Raw genomic sequence first — 11,915 nt, 5'->3', positions numbered from 1 at the left:
TTTTCGCCATATCTAGTGCTGGTGCCCCTATACCCAATTTGGATTTTATCCAGATCTACTCTCAACTTGCCTATACGAAGGGTGGTGTTACCAAACGCCATAGAATTCCACTCAGCAAGCTGAATCCTAGTGCACTTCAACTTCCTTAACAACTTTATCATACGACAACCATGAAAATCACCCAACCAGGCCATCCGAACCACCTCAGTGCAGACATCTCTAAGAGTCCAGCAGTTGAAAATTTTGAAGAGGGGCTTGCCATAAGGCCTGTGTTGTGGTTCCAAAATGAAAAGGAGAAGCGGACTGTGGTCCAACATTACTCTAGGCAAGACTTTTAAGTCTTGGATCTATGGTTAGTGAGCGCCCAATCAAGGCAGCGTTGAATCAAGGCATCACCATTTTTGTTATTGCTCCATGTAAAACTCTGTAAAGTATCATCAACTACCTCAAGGCCTAGGGTGTCGATGAATGAAGAGAAAGTGTCATAGCTCTGGTTACCGGGTGTGACCTGTTTTGTCTGCTCCATTTCTCAGTAGCATTAAAATCCCCCACTATGTGCAAACTGGTACATTTAGTTGCATAAGGTACCGTTGAGTTAAAGCAGTTGTTATGTTCTCACTATCAAATTGGGAGTTTACCGGCAACAACCAACTCTATTCCTGACCGTCGACACTTGCAATGGACTTCCAGAGAGAAAGGGGAAGAATGAACCTGCTTTGCTATAAGCGAAGAGGGGTCCTATGCCATGACCACTTTAGCACCTCCTCCGCATGCCTAAGCAGTAGAATTGAAGCCAAATTTTTAAGGGGTTGCCCCTCGTGTCCAACTTTGAAATGGTCAGCATAGTATGAATAGAGAATGATCTTGCATAATGAGCTGCATCTCTCTTCTGGCTGCAGGATGGGAAAAACCCCTCACATTCCATGATAGAATTCTCATGGGAAAACAAGAGAATTAATTCACACTGGCATTGTTCATCCCCAAGCAAACCCGTGAGGCTCGTAGGGATTTTAAGCTCACATTGCCAACCCTCTGCTTGAACCTCTCTAGGCAATTCTGAGTTGTGGTTTTCCTCTACGCTGGCTCCCTGGGATCAAGGAAGGAGTCTTGGTCACTACTTCCAACCCACGCAATCTCTCGACTCTAGCATCTGCGTGAGTCAAGCACCCCTCCGTGGTGCCCATGCAACAACCAGCCTCTGACTAACACCTGCATAGCCCTGCCTGGGCTCCCCAAAACAATTTGCCAGAGAGATAACGAGAGAGTTATTTACCTCTTGGAGTCGAACGTGAGCCTTCTTGCATTGTCATGCTCGAGCTCCGTCTGAGTCATTAGAGAGCCTTCCCATTAGAGATTTCTTCCAAAGACGGTTTCTCAAACAGATTTTCTCGTGCAGGAGGAGATCTACAAGTACGTGACTGATCATGCACTCCTCCTCTGACTCCCTCTAAGTTTGGTACGCCAACAGCCTGGGCAGGAGGGGAATTTGGTGTCTCATGTTCCATTCTGCTGGGGGTTTTCCTCTGGACTCGACCGGAATCAGCTTCAACTTCGTGGTTGCACCCATCTTGTCCAGGCTGCTTAAGCTCAGCTTCCTTGCTCTCCAGCACCTGGAAGCGGTTGTGACGAGGGCTGCTGGTTGATGCTGATTCTGTTCTTTTTACCATGGATGGCTCCTTTCTGTGTTGTTGGCGATTTGCAATTTAGACTTCGGTCCAGCCAGTAGACAGAGCCGTCTGCGCGCAAGGATCATGCGCTGGAGTAGTATGGGCTGTACAACTCTCTTTTTAGTGAGAAGCCTACTTACGTTTGGAACATAATTTTACCCACGCCTCATATATGACCACTTGGATGAGAGGTGCCTCCCCGGCTACAAAGAGTTCTACTACGGATTTGGGAACAAAGCTGAGAGGGACCGAGATACGTATTCCCACAAACCCTACTATTAACAGCGACCTTGTAAGGGAAGTTGATCTCCAATACTGTTCCTCCAAGGCCAGTGGCTACTGCCTGGAACATTTGCCAATTCCAGCATGGACGAAAGGTTGGGGAGTTCGATCCAAATGGGGATCTTAACTTAATCTTCAATGCTAAGCTTCATTCCTGTATGCCACTGAGTTGCTATCAAGGTGCAACCGACTAGAAGCCATGCTCCTCTTCTCAAAACAACCAAGAGTTCTTTTTGGCACTCTACCTGAACCAAAAGATATCCTCTGCCCATAAAGGAGAAGCAGGGATTAGAGATCTCCACCCGTTGCTCGTGAGGGCCATTCATAATGAAGCAATAGTCCATCCCTCGTTTGGACTCTCCGCCGACAAAACAGCACGTTGCCGACCAGCAAAAAGGACGCTTCAAAATCTTGACGAGATGAAAATGCATGGGTAATCATCTTGCAGTCTACCTCCAATGGTTCACCAACTTCTTCTTCCTCCATTGAGTCCTAGAGGAGTCTCTCTGCTCATGATTTCAGTGGTGGAGGTTTTCCAATGGAGCTGCCTACTCCTTTTGCCTGGGAGGTGTCTTCCTCGCTGCTGAGCTCTCGTCAAGTGGGGAAAACACCAGCTATCCCACTGGTAGCAGGGACTGATCCTCCGACTCACTCAAAGGTCACCACCAAAAGGGATGATGGGTCCTCACCTATTGGGGCCAACGGATGCGTTGGCGTATTTTGGGCACTCGGTGCCATAGCAAATGAAAGGAAAAATGAAGACCAGAAATTTAAGTGGTTCAGATTAAAATCCTATGTCCATTGTCTCTCACACCAACCAGACTTGATGATGTGAGGCTCCCTTGATAGAGTATTTATACAAGTTTTTTAGAAGGACTGTTACAGATTTTTTATAATTTCAAACAATGTTTTCTTAAATTTATAGTTTCTATAATCGTTTATTTCTCCTTTGATGAGGATATGTTGCCACTTTTCTTGCTTTGATTCCCTACCTTGTGAGATGCTCTTCCTTGATTTATTACTCCAAATCCAGCAGGTATAGTTGCCTTTTTGTTAAGATTGTGCTGAATTTATTTGTCATGATCTTCATGATTTTCTTCATCCGTTGAATCCATTGAGCAATTATTATCAGTTTGTATGTTACGGTCAACATCTTGTGCGTTAGCATCCCCCTTCAATCTTGAGTATAGATTTTGGCGAAGAACGAGATTGTGACTCAATGTTGTCAACCGATGGTGAGGCAATGACTTTGTAAACAGATCAGAAAGCTGATGAGTGGACTAGATATATTGAGTGACTAAGGATCCAAGAGCAACCTTTTCTCGTACAAAATGAAAATCAAGCTCAATATGCTTCATCCGAAAATGATTTGCCGTTTTGATGGTGGATTGCAAAGCGGAAAGGTTGTTACATAACAACAAGAGAGGTTGAGAGAGAAAAAAGACCGAGATCTTTAAGGATGAATGTGATCCAAGCTAGTTCTACTGCTGCCGTTGCAAGAGCACGATATTCTGCTTCACAAGAGGATCGCGCAACACTTTGTTGTTTCTTAGATGCCCAGGAAATACAATTGAGTCCCAGAAAAGTGCAATATCCTATGGTAGAGTGACAAGTGGAGGGGCAGCCGGCCCAATCTGCATCAGAATAAGTTCTAACAGATAATTTGGTGGGCTTAAAGAATTGCATCCCAAGAGAGATAGTGTCCTGAATATAACGAAGGATGCATTTCAACAACTGAAAATGGCTCAGAGAAGGAACATGTGTAAACTGTGACTCATAATTAACAACATAAGTGATGTCTGGTCGAGTAAACTTAAGATATTGCAAAGCACCAACAAGACTGTGATACAATGTAGCATTGGGATAGACTTCTTCTAAAGTGCTGATGCTGGAAACATTAGTAACCATTGGGGTAAAAGTTGATCTGCAAAATCGCATCTGGGCGTGTTCTAGAATTTCCATAGCATAATGTTGCTGGTTGAGGAACAGTCCGGAAGCAGTGCATTGGACTTGAATGCCTAAAAAATAATGTAATTCCCCAATATCATTCATAGCAAATGTACATGATACTTCATTTTGGAAGTGAGCAAGAAAAGTTGGACAACTGCCAGTGAGAATGATATCATCCACATAGAATAGAAGTATAGTCACCCTGGATTCTTGGAGTCGAACAAATAACGATAGATCGACAGAGCTGGCTTGAAAATTGTGAGAGAATAAAAATTGAGCAAACTGATCATACCAAGCTCGAGGGGCCTGTTTGAGGCCATATAGCGTGCGATTTAATTTGCAAAGATGGTGTGGAAATCGATCATCTTTGAAACCTGGTGGCTGCTCAATTAATAAAGTTTCAGTCAAATAGCCATTCAAGAATGTATTCTTGACATCTAGTTGTTTAAGGGGCCAACTGTTCATGAGAGCAATAGAGAGAACAATCCGAATAGTTGCTAGTTTGATAACTGGTGAAAAAGTTTCAAGAAAATCTACACCTTCAACTTGAGTATAGCCTTCCACTACCATCCACGCCTTAAGTCTGTCAACTTGGCCATCACTATTAAATTTGGTTTTGTACACCCATCGGCTGCCAATAATATGCATCAAGGGATTGCGAAGTACCAAAATCCATGTCTCATTTGCAATCAATGCTGCCATTTCATCCTCCATAGCTTTCCTCCAACCAGGATGTTTAAAAGCAAAGGAAAAATGTCTTGGTTCAGTGGGAACATGGTTAGTTAATAGGTATTTGAGATTGGGTTTAACAATGCCATTTTGAGAATGCGTGACCATAGGATGAGACGGTCTAGCAGAGGTATTGGGTGAGGGATGAGATGAAATTGGAGAGTACGAGCTAGGCAGCAATGGTGAGGGGAGAGCCAGTGGGTTTGGTGGAGCTAAAGGTAAGGGAGACATGACTGATGGTTGTAGAGAAGAAGCAAGAGAGGGAGGTTCTGGTTCACTATTGTGAAGTCAGATGAGGGGAGAGCCAGTGAGTCTGGTGGAGCTAAAGGTAAGGGAGACATGACTGATGGTTGTAGAGAATAAGCAAGAGAGGGAGGTTCTGGTTCACCATTGTGAAGTTAGGCAAGATCATGGGGGTTCACTTCGGGGAGAATAGGCCGGTCAGGTTGAGTGGCGACATGAGAAAAAGACACTAGATCATGAGCAAAGTTGTAATTTAGTGGTGCTCTAGCCGAACCTCTATTGAAAGGAAAACATTTTTCATCAAACACAACGTGTCTTGAAATATACACCCGATTTGTAAGGGATAAAGGCAACGATAACCTTTTTGTTGGTCATTACACCCTATAAAGGCACATGGTAAAGATTTGGGTTCAAATTTGTGTTTGTTGCTCTTAATGTAGAGAAAACATCTACACCCAAATGTCCATAGGCAAGAATAATCTGGAGGTTTATGAAATAAATTTTCATATGGGCTTAGCATTTGGAGCGTGGATGTCGGCAATCGATTTATGAGCCAAACAGTAGTAGAAAAAGCTTCCACCCAATATTTTGCTGGTAAATTACTATGAAACAATAGAGTTAATCCAAGTTCAGTAACTAACATGTGTTTCCTCTCCACTAATCCATTCTGTTCAGGTGTTTTTGGGCAAGCCTTGAGATGTTTGATTCCACATTCTCTTAAATAAAAGAGAAACACAACGCTATTGAATTTACCACCTTCATCACTTCGAAATTTTTTTACAGATCTTCCGAATTGCGTTGTCACATTCTTATGAAATTCCATAAACTTTGTAAAAAAATCAGACTTGGTTTTTAATGGATAGATCCAAGAGTATCTAGAGTGTTGATTAACAAAGAGAGTATAATATCGAAATTTTTGAAAAGAGTCATCCGGCGCTAGTCCCCAAAGATCACAATGTATTTTTTCGAAGGGTTCATAATATTCATCATCTAATAAAAGAAAATGCAAACATGTTGCTTTTCTAAATTGACAGCTTTGACAAATAGAAAACATAGACGTTTTTGCCATTAACTTTATGACAAAAAATCAATGATCTTAGCATATGGATGCCCAAGCTGACTATGCCAAATTTTTGAAGTTACTGTCCTGAAATGATCTAAAAAGAATACTGCTTTTGGTTTGGTCTTGAGTGCATACAAATCTCATTCTCTAGCTCCCTTGGCAATCATCCGACTGGTTTCCTTGTCCTTAATCACAAACGAATCAGATGTGAACTCAAATACATAGGGCATGAAAGATGTAAGCTGACTTACAAAAATAAGATTTTTCTTAATAGCAGGAATAACCAACACATTATCAAGAGGGAGCGTTGTGAAGATGAAGATTAGTAGAGCCAATATTAGTTATCAGTAAATGCTGCCCATTTCCAACCATAACTGAATCAATTCCATGATATTTAATGAGATTCTTGAGTTTACCTGGATCATCTGTAACATGAGTAGTTGCACCAGATACCAATATGCATCATTTGGATTGGCAACTTGAACAGTAGAAAATTTTTTTGGAAGATCTTTGGGCTGATACGCCTGATTGAATCTGTTATAGCATTTGAATGCCGTTTGATTACTCAAACCACAAATTTGACACGCTGCTTTTACTGAAGATTGAGAGGTGTTTCGCCCGACATTGGCTGGAATGTTGGTGGGAAGATTGAACTTGAGATGCAAGTGAAAATCCACATCCTTGCGAGTTGAAGCGAGAGTTACTATTTTTTCTGTTATAGTGATCACATCCTCTATAATTGTGAGAGCGAGCAGATTGAACTTGAACTTGTTGGCTTATGAATGCTGCATTAGGATTGAGTTGGAAACCATGGAGGTTTTTCATGTTGTCGTGGCTTTCAAGCAGTGAGACAACATCAATATATGTAGGAATAGGAGGTCGAAGTATAGTCATGAATGATTCATAACCTGATCCAAGCCCATTTATGAGCCAATAAATTTTGTCTTGATCGGACAGAGGTTTCCCAATGGCTGCCAACTCATCACATATGGTTTTGAAACATGTTATATATTCGGTGACGGTTTTGTCTTGCTTTTGAAATGTCTGTAATTTTCTGTTTAGCAGAAATTCCAGGTCTTTAGATTCTCTAGGAAAGACCTTTATAAGGGGATTCCAAACTTCCACAGAGCTTTGGAGTCCAACTACAAGACCTAGCACTTCTTTAGAGAGCGATCCAGTGATCCACCCTTTAAGAAGTCAGTCTCATTTTTTCCAAGCAAAAAATTCTGGATTTGGGACTAAACGGGCTTCACCATTTTCAACACTTTCAATGGTAGAGGTCAGTTTGGAAATTTGTCCACCAATAAATCCCATCATGTCTTGGTTTTCAATTAGTCCAAGCATTTGGGTTTGCCAAAGCAAGTAATTCTTGTGAGAGAGTTTGATCGAGATAAAATTTGCAACATTAATCATTGAAGGATATAGATACTTAGCTGCATGATGGACGAAGAGGATGCACCGGAAGCCAAGGAGAAATCGTTAATCCTCACGAAGAAAGCTCTGATACCATGAAAGGAAAAATGCAAGACGAGAAATTTAAGTGGTTCGGATTAAAATCCTACGTCCAGTCCACTGTCTCTCACACCAACAAGACTTGATGATGTGAGGTTCCCTTGATAGAGTATTTATACACGTTTCTTGGAAGGACAGTTACAGATTTGTTTTAATTTTAAACAATCCTTCCTTAAATTTCTAGTTTCTATAATTGTTTCTTTCTCCTTTGATGAGGATATGTTGCCACTTTTCTTGCCTTAATTCCCTGCCTTGTGAGATGCTTTTCCTTGATTTATTACTCCAAATCCAGCGAGTATAGTTGCTTTTTTGTTAAGATTGTGCTGAATTGATTTGTCATGATTTTCTTCATTTGTTGAATCCGTTGAGCAGCTGTTATCAGTTTGTATGTAATGGTCAGCAGCTTGTGGGTTAACAGCAAAGCACCGCTTCTCACTCGTCGTGGGACTTCCCTCCCTCCTCTCGATCACTCCTCTTCAATGGGTTTTTCTTCAGCCGAGAGTTTCATAGAGTGAAACCTTGGCTGACGATGTCCAACCATGTTGGGACACCTTTGTCTATCGACACACCACCATGGCAACGCAATGGGTGAAACCCCTCCCTCCTTCTTAGGTGTTTATTTACTAATTCTCCGGCGACCAGCAATACTTTCGAGTGTACAACTCGTGCCAGCAACTCTACCCATTATCACACCACACCTTGACGATTTGTCATTTCGATTACATATTTACATGTGCTTATTATTATTAGTTATTATTATTTTTTTATCTAAGATGCAATGACGTCATGTCGAGGTTCAAGCGAGCGCACCATCGCTAGGGCAGGAATCTTCTCTGTTGTCTTCTGGCATGACAAAGTGAAGGAGCTCTGACTTCCCACACTCACAGCTATATTTGTTATTACTATTATGTATATATTTACTTTACTGTGAGTATAAAGATCATGTATGTTCACATTATGTGTGCTTGAAATATAACCATGTAATATTTATAACATGTAACCTTTTAACTCATTCTTCTAGCTGGAACAGGCATGGTGGGTAATATGTCACTATACGGGCAAGTCATTTTATCATCCATTTGTTGTAAGATATGCATAAGACAATTGTTTACCATAAATTCATTAAAGAAACAAATCAATTATGCCTACAACATTAGGCCAGCGGACTATGGAACCAGACCTCATGCTAACATATATGCCAGCAAGGATAAAAAAAATGATGACGACAAGAAGAAACTAATGGTCCCTCAACGCTACTAATGATAACACCTCCCAAAACGGCACAATTACCCATTTAAAGAAACTAGCTAGCCTCCTCTCCACGCTACTTTACTCTTGGTGGATGCTAACGTGTGTCGAAAGAAACTAATGGTCCCTCAACAAAATGATAAATACAAATAATAATAATAAAATCAAATTTTACCATTTAAAACATGCGAGGGATTACATCCTACCAAGCCAAAAAAATTTCATTCACGGAATTTCGAATCTTATCAAATAAATAGGAGTACTTGATTCTCATATATGTCTCTAGTTCGCAAGCAATTGTATGATGCAACCAATGCACTTTACTTAATAGTATGGTCTTCTTCCTCATTGCTCGCTCCAACCAATCTAAGGTCTCCATCAGTCGTTCTTGGTTAGGGATGAACACGAGTCGAGTCGAGCCCAAGTTCACCCAGCTCGAGCTCGGCTAACCTCAAGCTCGAGCTCGAGCTCGAGCTCGGCTAACCTCAAGCTCGAGCTCGAGAATAACTCGACTGATGCAGTTCCAGCTTGACTCGGCAGAATTTGTTGAGCTCGAGCTCGACCCGATTACGGCTCGACAAACTCGTCTCACTGCTTTGCCTTGGAATCTTGGAGATCTACCACCGCCACTATCGCCTTTCTATGTGTTTTTGAACCCAAAACTACCGCCACCCCCAATCACAGTCTTCACCACTGCCAACACTACTCTTGGCATTTTCCCGTTCACATAGTTCGTTAACGCAAATGTGAATGCCATCGGAACTCAGCCACTGCCATCACCTGCTTCTCCCCCACCCAGAACACACGAGAAGGGTTTCGGAAGCCCTTGCCCGCCAAGCAAGGAACCCTCACCCAACACAAGGGTTTCAAGTGAGGGTTTCTAAAACCCCCGCCTGCCCAAGCGAGGGTTTTTAAAACACCACATTTGGGCATACCCTCACCCCTGCGAGGGAATGAGTGAAACCCTCACTTGGGCAAAACCCTCGCCCAAGCGAGGGTTCCAGAAAGCCTCCTTTTGGCAAAACGAGAGAGAGTGAGATGAGAGAGAGAGGGGGAAAGTAGAGGGAGAGGCTTGGGCAAAATGAGAGAGAAAGAGAGAGAGAAATTAAAGAGGGGAAGATAGAATGGGAGAGTAGAGGGATAGGAGAGGCCGAGAGCAAGAGGGTGTACCTTAGCGTTGATGTTATAACCTGCAGTTTGAAGAATTGTGGCCGGTGGGGTTTCATAAGAATGAAGAGAAAGCCAGTGAAGAGAGATAAAAAGAATCATTGACGGAAGAACAATATTCGTTACTCAACTCGAGCTAACGAGCCGAGTTCGGTTAAGCGAGCTTCGTTAAACGAACTCGAACTCGACTCGATTACATATATATATATATTTTTAAACGATGGCTTTGTGTTGAATGACATGCAATGGATCTGGTACAAATTGCAAAAGCATCCACACATGAAAGACGTTATGAATGTGGCCATATTCCGGAGGTAATGCAATTCGAAAGGCCATTTCACCAGTTCACTCTAAGACATCAAATGGGCCCACGTAATAGGGACTCAACCTACCTTTTTTGCCAAACCTACCTTTTTTGCCAAACAAATACATGGTCAGCAACTTCAATGCTCGGTTCTCTATGCCTCCGATTTCCATATCTCTTCTGTTTGCTTCGTGCTGTTAAAAGCAACTTGCATATCATCTTGACTTGATCCTTATAATGTTGTACCATGGACAGGTTCTTGATGGCTCATGCTCCAACTTCATCCAAAAAAAGTAGGTATCTATAGGGTCTTCCATATAATGCCCTCGAAATGTGCCATGCCAATGCTCGCATGGAAGCTGTTGTTCTACGCAAACTCCATTAAATGGACATGCTTGTCTCAGTCCTCTCCACTTTAATGCACGTGACTGCAATGTATTTTCTAGAGTTTGAATAGTTCTCTCAACTAGTCATCTGTAAGGCAGTGAAAAGCTGTGTTGAACTACAAATTTGCTTCAAGTGCCTTCTACAGTGTCCAATGCCTCAGTTTTATGCTTCAATAAAAACAACCATGTGAATTTAGAGAAGGTGTCAATGAAGATAACTCAAAAATGGTGTCTTCTGATGCCTGACATTGGGGCCGGCCCCTGCACATTAGAAAAAATAATTTCCAAAGGTTCTAATTAAGTATAGTCAATACGATTGAAAAGTAATTTATGCACTTTAGCAGTCTGGCATAAAGAGCTACCCAATGAATTGCAGGAAGCTCAATCAATATGCAGTTGCAGCTAGAGTAAACCAACCACTTGCTTGGTTGGGTCCAACCTCAATAGAGAACCCGAGCCTCAGCTCGGCAAAATGGTGACCTCACCATCGGGCACCCTTTTTCTCATGCCTCTTCAAATTAAAAGAGGCAGTAAGAAGGAGAAAGTTGCAGTAGGGATGCGTGGGTTGATCAGCAGGGCAAGAAGAGAGAGTTTGAATGGGAGAATGAAGAAAGAGGGAATGAATGCAGCCTTCACCAGGTGATCTCTTTCTTAGGGTTATGTCTTTCGTTCTTATAAAAGATTGCTGTTCAAGTCTTGTAGTTACTATTTTCTTAAAACAGTTGAGATATTGTTGTTGGTGTATTTGATCGCCTTGTTTTATATATATATATATATATATATATATATATATATATATATATATATATATATATATATAAAGCCTCCTTGCCTGTGCTTTTTTACCTCATTATTTTGTGTGTTTTCTCATATATTTGTTGTCCCTTATTTTCTACATTATCTATCATATTTTGCTATATATCACTGCAATATTGTTGTTGGGAACTCAATTTATTTGCTAGCAGCTGGGTGATTTTAATTTCGAGCAATTCCTTAAAGTACATGGTCTCTAAATCAGACCATTAATATGATTTGGAAGAAGCTTCTTACAATTGCAGTTATATAACTAACATTTATATGCATGGATGAGGACATAGTGACATTTGTGCAACAGTAAGTGTTAAAATTACAGATTGTTTTGGTCTCTTTAAGGTTGCATATGTGGTGGTAAATCTATTTGTTAGGAATATGTCCATTTTTCTGAGCTTTTTAAAAGATTGTTTAGAGCCTTGAGGGTTGGATTCAGTCCTTGCACCATTTGGGGGGGCTTGGAGGAAATAAATGGGATGCAGCTACACAAATATGCATATGGAAGGCATGCAACATCTTGGAAAAAATGAAAGGATGATGACAATAGTTTCCTA

The sequence above is a fragment of the Nymphaea colorata genome, chromosome 6, assembly GCF_008831285.2.
Source record: "Nymphaea colorata isolate Beijing-Zhang1983 chromosome 6, ASM883128v2, whole genome shotgun sequence".
NCBI classification, from domain to species: Eukaryota; Viridiplantae; Streptophyta; class Magnoliopsida; order Nymphaeales; family Nymphaeaceae; genus Nymphaea; species Nymphaea colorata.
This window is presented reverse-complemented; position numbering follows the sequence as displayed.